This window comes from Myodes glareolus, chromosome 19, assembly GCF_982192425.1.
Source record: "Myodes glareolus chromosome 19, mMyoGla1.1, whole genome shotgun sequence".
NCBI classification, from domain to species: Eukaryota; Metazoa; Chordata; class Mammalia; order Rodentia; family Cricetidae; genus Myodes; species Myodes glareolus.
In genome coordinates, this window is record NC_142044.1 from 24984419 (window position 1) to 24998232 (window position 13814).

The window sequence follows — 13814 nt, forward strand, 5'->3', positions numbered from 1 at the left end:
CCCAAGTAATCTAAGGAACAATATGTAGTTATAGTAACTGATAGGAACAAGAACAATAGCATGGCAGCGACTTTCAGTTTCTTTAGTATGCTGAGATCATTCTTTTTGTTTGTGTTGTCCACAACTTTGCAAAGTACTGGCGAGAACGTCCAGCCCTCGTGGAGTTCTTTTTATGGGTAAAGTTGTGTGTGGTTGTTTTAGCCTAGGCTGGCCTTGAACTAGCATCTTGTCTGCCTCGGCCTCCTATGTCCTGGAATCACACCAATGTGTATCTCATCAGATTCAGGGTGGTTTTAAACGCAGTCATGTAAAGTAAGATTATTACCTCATCAGTTTTCAGACTAGGAACACAGCTGGGGGCAAATGGTGTCACCCCAGGCCTGGTAGCTAGGCGATAGCAAAGCAAATGGGATTTAGATCAGGGCCATTTGGCTCCTTTCAGGAGTCAGAAAATAGCGATGAGAAGAGTAATCTAAAAGCTGGCCCTTGGCCTTGAGCTGGAGCCTGAGTGTGCCCCGCCTGCACACCCGGCTCGGGTACCTGTAGAAGCAGCTGCTTTTGAGGAGATACCTTTGTTCAGCTGCCTGTCTTTGCTGCCACACACAGCAGGCTGAGATAAGACAAAGGGTTCGATGCCAGAAGAGTTCTGGGCTGTAGTCTTGGATGGGGAGAGGTGGGAAGGGGTAGGCAGAGCCTATGATCATTAGCAAACGGCTCTATCCAGGCATCCTGCTTGGCTTTGTGACCAGAATCATTCTAGCACTGTGTCCTGAATTGAATTACTGTTGACTTTACAGCAGAAGGAAGCTGGAGCTCCCTGGATATCACTAATGCGTCTCTCGGTATCAATAGTGCCTTCTCTCTTCTAGGTGCTCTCTCTCTGAGCACCAGCCTATCCGTTAGGGGTGTTCAGGGCAGGAGCTTCAGCCGTACAAAGGTGGTGATGGCCTTCCCTGCACCTATCGAAAAACACTGGCTTGTTGGTGTGGTCTTGGAGTCCATGCGTCCCTTCCCTTCCTTCTAGCCCGCTCTCCCTCCTTCCTCCCCTTTCCATCCTTTCCTCCCTTCTTTTTCTCTTTCCCTACTATTCTGGGGAATCCAGCCCAGGAAATCAGGCATGCTAGCCAAACACTCTCCCCTACCCGAGCTACACTCTTAGCCTATGGCCTTATTAAGTCTTTTACTTTTCTGCTTATTTTGTTTTATTTTATTTTGTTTTGTTTTGTTAAGACGGTGCCTCTATGTAGCCCTGGCTGTTTTGGGTCTCTACGTATAACTGATTGGCTTTAAATTATCAAAAATCTACCTGTCTCTTCCTTCCAAGTGCTGGATTCAAGACCTGGGCTTTTTTTTTTTTTTTTTTTTTTTCTTTTTTCTTTTTGCTTTTTAATATTCCAGGTTGGTTTTTTAAATTCCCTATCCTTCTTCCTCTTTCCAGAGTGCTGGAATAACCAATATTTGTCACCACATTCAACTCATTCTTTTTCCATGTTAGAATTGTGTTACTTTGGTTTGTTGTTTATAGTCTGGTCTTTATTTTTTTTAATGATTTATTATTTTTACGTATATGAGTGTTTTGTCCTCGTGTGTGTGTATGTGCAACACATGTACCAGGTGCTTGAAGAGTTACAGACGATTGTCAGTTGCCATAGGGTTGCTGGGAATCGAACTCGGGTCCTCTGGAAGAACAGGCAGTGCTCTTAACGACCAAGTTGTCTCTCCAGCACCAGTTTGTTTATGTGATGCCAGAGCTCTGCATATCTGGCAGGCGATTGACCGCCTCCTGTTTTGATTGATGGGGAAGCTGTTTCATTTGCCTGCCTCTCTTCCATCACTGACCTTAAACTTGAGTAGGCAGCCTATCGCTTACACAGCCCTGGGCCTTTCGGGAGTCAGGTCGCACTTAAGAACTGCTTTGTCGTCAAGGAAAACGGCACCTGCTGCCTCTACTGATACTGCCTTTTAGGTGTGAAATGATTTGACAGGGTGCCAAGGGAAGCCTTACCTCCAAGGAAAGGACACTTCAGAAAGGAGAAAGCCAGACAGAGCTGCAAGAGGCAGCCTGGGCTATATAAAGGAGTCGAGTGTAGGGCGAGTATGTTGCCTCGGTTTCTGTGTTTGTAAAATGGGGTGATGAGGCTTGAGCTGCTGGGAGGAGAAAATGATAATCAGAAAGAGACCTTAAAGGGCAGAGGACCTGGGGTCAGCCCCCCCTCCAAGTAAAGCTGGCAAATGATGTTACTCCCACAGGGGTGGAAATCTATGACGTCATGACTCTCTGAGTGCGTTTGAATATGCAACCGGACCATTCTGGATTTGAGTCCAGATCATGAGATGCCGGTGGCTGCACCCATCGGCATTGGAAACACGTTCTGGCTGGAATAAGATAGGAGAAGAAGCCAGCTGCATGCGCGCTAGCGCAGAGATTGGAGGGCGCACCCTCAGAGGCTCGACTGCCTTGCTCACGGCCGAAGAAAGCTCACCGTGCCGCCGTTCATTCGAATGCAGTGCAGGGTGGTGATGCCCACTAGGAATGGTGCCCAGCGCTCAGCGCAGATGTAAGCCCTTGAGTAAAAGCCATCGCTATTGTTTATTATTCTTCAGGGCTGTTTGCCTGGTGATTCAACCCTGCTGTTTGCTGCTCTCTCGAGCATGGCTCGAGTGACTCATTCATCTACTGAGCCCTTGCTGGGTGCCAGGCAGTAGTCAAGCTGCTGGAGAACCAGCAAGTGTAAATAAGACAAAAGTACGTACCATCCTATGGCTTCCATTTTCATAAAGGTCACACACGAGAATGGGGCGGGGGAGGGGGGAGGGAGGGGGCGAGGGAGGGGGAAGGCATGATGTCAGTGCCACGTAGGCCTAGTATCCTCTACTAATAGCCGGCGGGTGCTCAGCATGTGTCCTCTCAGGCCTGGCACACAGTGGGCACCACGTAAGCATTTCTTGCTGTGTTTATTATTATTATCCTGCCCCTTTGGAGGCTGCCTTGTGAAATATCAGTCTTCCTTTCTCCCAGTTCCTCTGAGTTTTCCTTCCCTCCATAACGGTTGCCTGCTCTTTCGGTGGACTGCAAATGTGTCTGTCTTTTCCCAGTAAGTGGTTAAACCCTTTGAGGCCGAAGGCTCACACCCACTCAGTCTCATGCACTGGGGCTATGTTCACTGCAGGCCTGTTCTATTCCAGCATGTTTCCGTGCTCGCCAAATGTTACAGCAAGATGAGGCAGGCGGGATTTTGCTCCCAATAGTGACACTTGCCGTATTTGTGAGGGGTGCAATTCCACGGAGCCTAGCAGAGGAACGTTGGCATCTGGATGACTATTGGGGAGGGCTGAGGAAGGATGCTGTCTGGATAGAGAGGTTCCATGGAGAAGCTGATGCTGCTGAGCTGTCCTGCAGGCTGAGAAGCTAGTGTGCTATAGTGGTGGTGGTGGTGGTGGTGGTGGGGTCTGTGTGTTTTAGGCTTTAGGGAGAGAAGCCAGACAGGCCAAGGCCAGGGTGGAAAGTGAGACCTGGGAGCAGCAAGAAGAAAAGGAATGGCCCAGGGATAGCCAGGTGACAGTAACAGAAACAGAAACCAGAGCCGCGTGCTACAGTGCCTTTCAGAAACTCTGTAAAAGGTCTCGTTGTTTGTTTGTGTATGTTGGGGTGGCTGAATATAAGTGTGTTTCAGCACATGTGTGTGCACGATGCGTGTGCAAGCCAGGGGACATTCCTCAGCTGGAATTCATCTTTTTTGTTTGTTCGGTGGGTTTTAAGGCAGGATCTCTCTTTGGCCTGGAGTTCATTGAATAGGCTAGGCTGCGAACATGTCTTTTTAACATGGGTTCTGAGGATTTAACTCAAGTTATTATGATTGCAAGGCAAGTGCCTTATTGGTCGAACTCTCTCTGTAATTGTCCTAGTTAGGGCTTTATAGCTGCGAAGAGACACTATGACCATGGCAACTTTTAAAAAGGAAAGCTTTTAATTGGGGCTGGCTCACAGCTTCAGAGGTTTAGTCTGTGATTGTCATGGCGAGAAACATGGCGGCTCGCAAGCAGACACAATACTGGAGAAGGTGTTGAGAGTTCTACCTCTGGAATCCTCAGGCAGCAGAAGGACACTGTGAGCCACATTGGGCGTAGCTAGCATCACTCCCTGCGGGCTAAACCCTCAAACATGAGTCTATAGGGGCTATTTCTATTCAAACCATCATACTAATCCTTTTTTTTTTTTATTTCTGAGACCAGATCTCTGTATAGTTAAGGCTATAGATCACTGTGTTACCCAAGGTGGCCTGGACCTTGTAGGAAGCCTCCTGCTTCAACGTCCCAAGTGCTGGGATTACACACGTGCACCAGGGCTGCTAACAACTGAAAGCTCTTACTTTTTACCTGGTGAAAGAGGGTTTCACTGAAAAATCCTCCTAGGTGGCAAGGTGATTTTTGTCCAATTTAGCTTTTTAAATCAGTGTGCTGGCTTTGGTGGAAGAAAGGGAACCAAGGCCGGATGTGGAGTGTGTGGAGCCAGTAGACAAGTATTTTGAACACTTCTCTAGGCTGTGACTTTTTGATGAGGCTACAGGAATGGGCTTCTGGGGAAGACCTCAGCCTGTGTCATGTGTCCAATTCCACCACCCAGTCCAGTAGCCTTATGTGTCCAGAATATTGGACATGAGCTTAAGACGTGCTCTCTGTTAAATACATAGATTTTTGAAAGCACAACCAAAACGGATGTAAAATCTGAACAATACAGTTGGAAATGTTGATTGGATACCAGAAGGGTAACACATTTAGATATCTTGGGTTAAATGTAATATGTTAGTAAAGTTAATTTAATCTGTTTCTTAACTTGCTTTTTGTGGCTACTGGGACGACTGAAATTACACTTGGCTTTGGGTGGTATTTCCGTGAGACAAGTCTGAGGGTCTGGGAAGCAGTCAATGAATGGTATGAATGGCAGGCATGGGATTCTGCAAAAGGAAAAAGCCTTACCTTACTTCAAGATGCTTTCAGGAGGCTTGATGTAGCTCCATTATAGATTGTTTGTTAGGCAGAAAGGAGGTCCTGGGCTTGACCCCTAGCACTGTATACAGAGCCAGGCACACCTCTATTTCCAGAACCCAGGAAGTAGAGGCAGGAAGATCTACTGTCATGTTCAAGTAGTTCATTGAATAGGAGTTCATTGACTAGGCTAGGCTCTGAACAGCAGAAAGCAGAAGCAGAAGAATCTACTGTCATTCTCACGGTCATACTCAGATGTATACCGGATTTTGGCCAGCCTAGAATATTCCAAAAATACGAAGCACAATAAAATAAAATAAGATAAAATAAAATAAATCGTCCAGGGAAAAGAAGGAGGGCAAAGGCAACTGCCCATACGTTTGAGAAGAGAAGGCAGGCAGGTGAATGAGATCATCACCATGGATCTGCTCTTGCTGAGATGCCTGACCCCGGGGCAGGAAGGGATGGGATGCCTTGAGTCTTAGCTGGATCCTTTCTGGCAGGAAGCAGTGGTCTGACCGCTAAGCAGCCAGGACCCTGGATCATGATGTACTGAATGGAGATAGGAAGTGAGATGTCTGGAGAGAGGTAAGAAAGTGGAGCACGATCTAGGTCAGCAGTGGTCAGGCCGATTGCGGTGAGACCATCGAAACGGGATCTTTAAAAAACAGTGTCTCGGCAAGGGACAGTTTCTCAGGTTCACGTTCAGAGAGGTGCCTGGGAATATGTGGAAGGTGGGCTTCAGGAACAAGCAAATTCCCGACTTGGGGATTCCGGACTCTTGGTGCACACAGCTGTGATTATTGGAATTAAAATTCTCTTCCCCAAAGAAATGTGAATTGACCTGTAAGACCCTGAAGGAGGGCTGGGATTCGCTCAGTGGAAGAACATTCTCATAACATTCCTAAGACCCCAAGTTCGAGCCCCAGGAAATACCCCCACCCATCCCCACCCCCCACCCATGGATGGCAGGAAAGGAAAGAGGAAAACTTTATTTTAAAAAATTATTTCTAGAGTTAGGAGTTTGGCTTAGCAGGAGAGCACATGTTTGTCATGGGCAAGGCCCTGTGTGGATTTGATTACCAGCACACACACGCACGCACACACATAAACACACACGCATGCACGCACAGAGACAGATACACACACACATACACATAGAGAGGCAGACAAATACACACACACTCACACTCACAAAAGAAGTAAAACTGAAGATTTCTTCAGTTGAGTACAATCAATATTATCACGGTTTTGTCTTTTTGCTGTTGCTTTTTTCTTAGATAGCTGCAGTTACCCCATGCATGCTTGCCTGCTGACTTCTGCTCTGTCATATGCATGGCTGAATATTATTTATGTGCTGTTCATTTGACATTATCGGTTGAATAAGATCTCTGTTCCGTGGCTGTTGCATTGCTTAATCTTTTCTTTGTTTTGGTTCCTTTTGCTTGGATACTAAGCTTTATAAACACCATTAGGCAGATTGATTATTTTTTTGGTCTTTGACCAATCACGTGACTAGGGTTTTTGTATTCTAACATCTTAAGTATGTTTAGAATTTTAGGTAACTTTGCTGTGTCCTGCGGACATATTGCTCCTGTCTGTGGGCCACTAACTTGTCTTAAACATGTTTTGTGAGTTACATGCTAGAAACATGTTTATCTTTATCCCATGAATCTTCAAATCTCTCTTTCAGATAAGATTTTTCTTATGTATCCCAGGCTAGCCTCAAATTGTGACTTGTAGACTAGATATACACTACCAATCCTCCTGCCTCAACCTCCCAGCTACAGACATTGCAGGCCTGGACCATTGTTCATCTAGTCTCCAGGGATTTTCTTCACCTTTCTTCGTCAACGGATATTTATGGATACCTGTTGTATGCTGGCTGAGTGTTGGGCTTGGCCTTAGGTGTTCAGGAGTCCCCAGAGACAGTGTGGTACTGATACTGAAGGGACTTATTGCACATGAGGGAGACAGGCAAGAAAGCACATACACGAAAGTAACATTGTTGTAAAGGACATATAATAATGTAATGTAAGCGGAAGAGTTGTTGGAAAGCAAAGGCACTGACGCTGAAGTGTTGTTTGAGGAATTGTGGGGAGGGGAGGACACAGAGCTTGCACACAGGAGGCAAGCCTGATAAAAACCTACAAACTATGATAATCTAAAAAATTAGCCAAGGGCCAGGTGGTGATGGCGCACGCCTTTAATCCCAGCACATGGGAGGCAGAGGCAGGAGGATCTCTGTGAGTTCGAGGCCAGCCTGGAAAAAAAAAAGTTAGCAAAGGCTTGGAAGATGGCCAATCCTGAGGACCTGACTTCAGTCCCTGACACCAGAGGCCACAAGGGGGAAGCAAGAAGTGACTCCTGCAGGCTGTCCTCTGACCTCTGTATAAATGCCACGGTCCGTGCCCGCGTCCCGTTAATAACTAAATGTGAATAAAATGTAACGAAGGCTTGGGAGATATTTGAAGTGTCTGCAGTATATTACAAAGTACTGGGATATGTATATATATAATATATATATATATAATATATATATATATATATATTATATATAATCATCCCCAAAGTCGTCAATAATGAAAGGCAGATAGTCTCCACAGCCAAGTGAGCAACAGATTTTCAAACTAGTCTCAAAAGCAGGGAGCAAAAGGATCATTAATATGAAAAGATTTTGCAATTCACTTCTAAAATCAGGTTTATGGAAGAGAGGGCGTTAAGAGGCGAGTTCTCCTCTGTGTGTGTGTGTGTGTGTGTGTGTGTGTGTGTGTGTGTGTGTGTGTACACTACCCTGTGTTTTGGCAAATGCAGACTGCTCTGTAACACTGTCAAGTCCTATGTCACTATCAAGACCTTGGTCACGTCTGTCATCCTCAAAACCCCTTCCTATTTCTTCACTGTGACTCTCCTTTGTTCGGTCTCCGACAAGCATGCCTGTACTCATGACCTTTCCGTGTTGCCCTTTTCAGAATGTCATGCTAATGGAGCTGCACAGGCTGCGGCCTGCTCAGATTGGCTCCCTTCACCTGGGCACTATGCCTCTGGGGAGCTCCCATGTGGTTCCCTACCTGAGCGGTTCGGCAGTTTGAACTCGGAGGAGCGGCACAGTGCTGTGTAGATGTCCCATATTGTGCGAGCCCCTCCTCCAGCTGAGGGGTGTTTGAGTTTACTTGCGAGAGCTGTGTATTTCATGTTTTAAAAGGTCCCTGAAAGCGTTGGTGTGACTGTGTGGCACAGGATCCCGGAGCCCAGCTAGTGAGTGTGTGAGGTCACTTCAGAGATCAGTTTAGCTGCATGCCGTGAAATTGGAAGCGCATGTACAGCCCCAGTCGGAAGTAACTGAGGATTCCCCGTGTGGATCGCAGTTCTACTTAGAGATACGTGGGAAAGGATGTGAATGTGGGCTGGGAGGGTCTAGACCCCAGAGCAAGTCTGCTGTCAAGATCTAGGATGGGGCTGGGAGTGAGTACCTAAGCCTGCTTGAATTTTTTTTTAAGTATGATCTTTTCCATCTTTTGTTCCTTCCCCCCAATCCCTTCCTTGTTTTCTTGCTCTCTTTTGGGGAAGATTTTTAAATTTTTCTCATAATTTTCTGATTATAATCATTTCTTCCTTCCTGTCCCTTTCTAAGAATCTCTTGTACACCACGCTTTGCTCTCTTTCAAATTCATGACCTCTTTTTTTTTTATTATTTGTTGTTACATACTTACGTGTATATGTATGGGATGTGTGTGTGTGTGTGTGTGTGTATTCCTAAATATAAAAAAAGATATGGTGTGTGTGTGTGTGTGTGTGTGTATTCCTAAATATAGAAAAAGATCCCTGTTCTGTCTGTATAATGTTGTTCTTCTGTACATGTTTTCAGGGCTGACCACTTGGTATCGGATAACCAGATGGGGTGTTCTTCCCTGGAAAAGACTGTTTCCCCCACTCAGCACTCCTTAGTTGCCTGTATTTCTTTATAGGGTTGGGGCCTCTGCACTTTCTCCCATCCATGTTAACCTGTCTGTTGTCCTTGTTCAGCCCAAGCTTAGGTAGTCCTGTTAGTGAATGGACATTCCTAGGAGATACAATCTCACAGCAAACTTCTTTCTCCAGCTCTTATATTTTTTCCTACCCCCTCTTCCACAGCAAACCCTATTTTTAGTTTTTTGAGACAGAGTTTCTCTGTAGCTTTGGAGCCTGTCCTGGAACTTACTTTATAGGCCAGGCTAGCCTCAAACTCACAGAGATCTGCCTGCCTCTGCCTCCCAAGTGCTGGGATTAAAGGTGTGCACTCCATGGCCAGTTTATAGCTTTGTATTTTGACTGTGTTTTTCTTTTCTTTTCTTTTCTTTTTTTTTTTGTGGCTCTTCGAGATAGTGTTCCTTTGTGTAGCCTTGACTGATCTGGAACTAGTTCTGTTGGTCATGCTGGCCTTGAACTCACAGAGATCTGCTTGTCCCTGCCTCCCAAGTGCTCTGATTAAAGGTGGTTGTGGTTTTCTTTAATGGTCTCTGTGTTTTGCAAACAGAAATTTTCTTGACAGAGGCATGGACTACATTTATCTGTGGATATAGGGACAAATGATTAAGGATTATGCTGGTTTAGTAAAGTGGCCATTATAGGTCCTCTTACAGGATCCATGACTTCACTAACCCTGAGTAATTGGCTAGTTTTCTGGTATAAGGCACGAGTTCCTCTTGTTGAGCAGGTCTTAAGTCTGATTAAAGCGGTTACCACTATGGTATGTATTCTACTATTTCTAGGGTTATTGGGCCACGCCAGTTGTTGTGGTTCAGAGGTGTCGTAGCTGGACAGCACTGTTGGCTGCTTCCCTCCTTTGGAAGTTTCCAGAATGCCTCCTGGTACCATGAAAACTTGTCTTCAAGGAGGAGGATTTCAGGTCAATTCAAGCTCAGAGGCGTCTAGCCCTGAGTCTGAAGTGTATGGTATCTTCACTTGAGACAAAATCTTGCTCTATGGCTCTGGCCATCTCGAAATTCACTCTGTAGGCTTTGAACTAGCAGAAATCTCCCTGCCTCAGCCTTTCAAATGCTGGGAACATTGCTGTGCATTTGCAGTTTGTCAACACATCCAATTTGTCAACTTGACACAAACTAGAGACACCTCAGAAAAGGGAACCTTAGTGGAGAAATTGCCTTTAGCATATTGGCTTGTAAAAGTAACCTGTGCAGTATTTTCGTAATTATTAATTGGTGGAGGAGAGCCCAGCCCAGCATTGTCTGTACCATCCCTAGGTCCTGGTTTGTATAAGAAAGGTAGCTGAGCAAGACGTGAATGATAAACCAGAAATCACTCTTCCCTATGGACTCTGCTTCGGTTCCTGCCCCCAGATCCTATCTTGAGGGGACTTTAGCTTCTCCCAAGATCCCTGGCTTCCCTTGAAGCTGGGCTGAAACCCGGAAGCCAAGGCTGCCGTCACAGAAACAGAAACCTAACAAGAACAGGTGCGTGTCTTAAAGAGCTGTGTCTTTAGCTGGGCAGTGGTGGTGTACACCTGCAATCCCAGCACTTGGGAGGAGAGGCAGGCGGGTCTCAGTGAATTCAAGGCCAGTCTGGTCTACAAAGTGAGTCCCAGGACAGCCAGAACTGTTACACAGAGAAACCCCATCTTGAAAAACCAAAACAAAATGAAATTTAAAAAAAAAATTTAAAAATTATATTTTTAATTGACATAAGATTATGCTTATTTATTGTACACCATATGGTTTTTCAACATGTGTAGACATGTTTGACTCTAAGCAGGTGTTTCTCTTTAGAGATTGATCCATTCTTTGTGGGAAAACATCCGCATTTTTCTTCTAGCTTTTCTGAAATATATCGTACTTTGTCGTTACCTATAGTTCTTCTCTGTGCCACAGCACACACAACACATTTCTTCGACCTACTTGTGGCTTGGTACCCACAGGCTTGGCTACCCTCTCTCCCCAATGCTCCCCAGCCTCAAGAGACCACCACTCAAACTTGAGGACATTGTCGTAAGTGGAATTTCAGCACTTGGGAAGTAGAGAAAGGAGCTGCAGGAATGCAAGCTGGCTTCAAGTGCACAGAGAGTTCAAGGCCAGTCTGGGTTAGATGAAACTTTATCTTAATTTGAGAATAAGAGTGTAGCTGGGCAGCGGTGGTGCACGCCCTTAATCCCAGCACTTGGGAGGCAGGGCAGGCGAATCTCTGTGAGTTTGAGGCCAGCCTGGTCTACAAGAGCTAGTTCTAGGACACGCTCCAAAGCTACAGAGAAACCCTGTCTCGAAAAACCAAAACCAAAACCAAAACCAAAAAAAAAAAAAAAAAAGGAATTAAGCGTATAGACACACACACATTTTGAAAATATGTAGAAAAAGGAAAAAAAAACCTGGGAGCAGGTATGACATACTTCTGCAAGTGTCTTCCATGTCAAAAGAGGTGTGTGTTAGGCAGGAAAACCTGGGGGTTATTCAGCATGCTGAAAGAACCTTGCAGTTAGGATAGAGTGGATAGGTCTGTGGGGGCAGGGCCTGGTCTAGGTGGGGCGGGTACAGGGCCCTTCTAGATTCCTCTCTGTCTTCCTCACTTTCCGAGGCTGGCTTCTTTCTCATTGCTGGCTTGGGAACGGATTGGCCAGTCAACAGTAGAAACCAGACAATTTGAGGCTTGTGACGAAGAGGCACCCTACTTGGGAGTGCAGGGGTGTGTGGGGGAGCAGTGTGCTGTGTAGTAGAAGAAGGGAAGAGGATGAATTCAGCATTCATTCTGGAGACGACAGGAAGAACTTCTGCTTGGACGGTGACGTTTGAGAGATTCTAGATGGGCTGGGACCGGAACCAGAGAGAGGACCTGTGGTGTTACAGTCTTGCCCTGAGGACTTTGGGCGGAAGTGAGATTAGACTGGACAGATTGTCAAATCTGTCTCTGCGTGCGTGGCCAGTCCAGAGCGGCAAAAGCATATTCATATTCTTGTTTCTGTGCCTGGGAGAGCATTGGTTACTCTCGGGTTGGATGTTTTCACTTTTCCCAGTTCCAAAAGGAAATAGGAAAAGGAAAAGGCCGGTGTGTGGAAAGTCCCCTGGAGTTTATGAAGAGCGCTGGTGGAGAGCGTGGCTTTTGTTGCCCTCGGTTTTGTTCCACAGTCGTGTCCTACTTAAACTGTGACTCAGGGTTTGGCCAGTACCGTTGGGATCCCTGCACCCAGTTTTGAGATTTTAAAGAGACCACTCCGTGTACAAAATGCTGCTTGCCCTGCCTTCAGAGGAACCCCTGAGGCCGAGGCCAGACTTCCCTACCTAGCCTGACTGGTTTGTAGCTGGAGGACTTAGCCCAAGGGCACCCAGGCTTCCTCTAGCAGCTGTCTCTCCCTCAAGGGCTGCCTTACCTCCTCCTTCTAGGGGAGGTCAACTTTTCAGAAGTGTGCACGGGAGCAGGGGGGGGGGGCGGGGGGGGCGGGGGGGGGCGGGGGGGGCGAGGAGGAGGCGGCTGCAGGCCTTGATTGCAGTTGCCTGATCTGAGCTCTGTACACGCTTAGCTGGCTGAGTCTGGCTTTGGCTTCTGTCCTTCCGGTAGGGGCCAAAGGCTGTATTTCTTCCCTATCGTGACTCCAAACATTCCTTACGTGCTTCCTCTGTTACAAAGACATTCCCTGCATGCTTATTCCTTTTAAAAGGAAAACCAAAGATTTTTTTTCCCCAATTAAAGTCTGTGTGTGTGGAGGAGAAAGATGTGTTTTAGTATTTGTGCCCTATGGATGTGTGGCGCCATGTGAGGGGGTTTAGAAGAGAGCATTTGAGATCTTCCTGACAGGTATGATTTTGACAGTGCAGTGGTGGTACATGTAAGCTCTGGTTAGCAGACTCTAAAGCCCCTACTCTGTTCCCCAGTTGCCTGGCTTCCTCGAGTTCAGGAAGAGGCGTCTCCCACCCTTTCCCTTGCAGCACACTGGGTCCCGAGATCATCTAACGACTTTTTTGTCGTTAGTTGGGTGCCTGTTCACACTGACTGTTTATTGAACCACAGAATGAATGGTTTATAACCTAGGCCACCCCAGTTGAACTTTGGAGGCCAAGTGCTTTTGCCCCGAGGATGCCCTTGGCTGAGGTCACAGCAGAAGCAGCCAGACAGTGTAGGTTTGAACCATTAGGAAGTTTTGGAATTATGGGATTCTTCCAGAAGATTTATCTCTGCATACTTCCGAGTTTCACTTCTCACAATTGCACAAGAAGTAGCCAGTCTGGGACTGGGGAGTAAGACTCGGTCCCGTTCCCACTTCTGCAACAGGGGAACTCCTGGTTTCGCTTTATGACCCTGCTTAAGGGTCACCTCCTCCAGGAAGCATGCAGCCTGTCTTTAACCCTAGCAGCTTCCAAGTACAGACGTTCCTAAGGCCTTAGTATGAGCTGTAGAAGCATCATGCTCCTGCAGGGCTGCAAGTCCACTCAGGAAAGCGAGCAGATTAGATACAGATGTCCCAGGTGAGCCCGTAACATACGGCACAATGGGACATACGGCACATGTCCCGTAACATACGGCACAATGGTGGAGCCTTCTCCAGAAAGAGCAGCTGCCCACTGACTAGAACTCCTTCTACCTGCCCCTGCCAACCAAGAGGCCAAAGTAGAGCTTCTGCTTCTCAGAGAGAAGCCTGGGCTGGGAGATAGCACCAGGGTGCAGTGCTTCCTGAGAGTATGTGATGACCTGGGTTTACTCTTCAACAACCCCACCAAGGAAACAATGCGATGGAAGGGGGCTTTTAAAGTATAAGAACCTCTTGGTTTCAGCTGGGTGTGGTACATTGGGGAGGCAGAAGCAGCAGGTGGGCACAGTCCACCACGAGGAGCATGTGGCATTGGCAG

General features: G+C 46.7%; 1 long non-coding RNA gene across 8 annotated transcripts in view; it reads left to right on the forward strand.

The window, feature by feature from the left end:
* LOC125415053 (uncharacterized) overlaps positions 1–13814 on the forward strand; it is a 207092-nt gene that overhangs the window by 3286 nt on the left and 189992 nt on the right. The gene's annotated exons all lie outside the window — the stretch shown is intronic.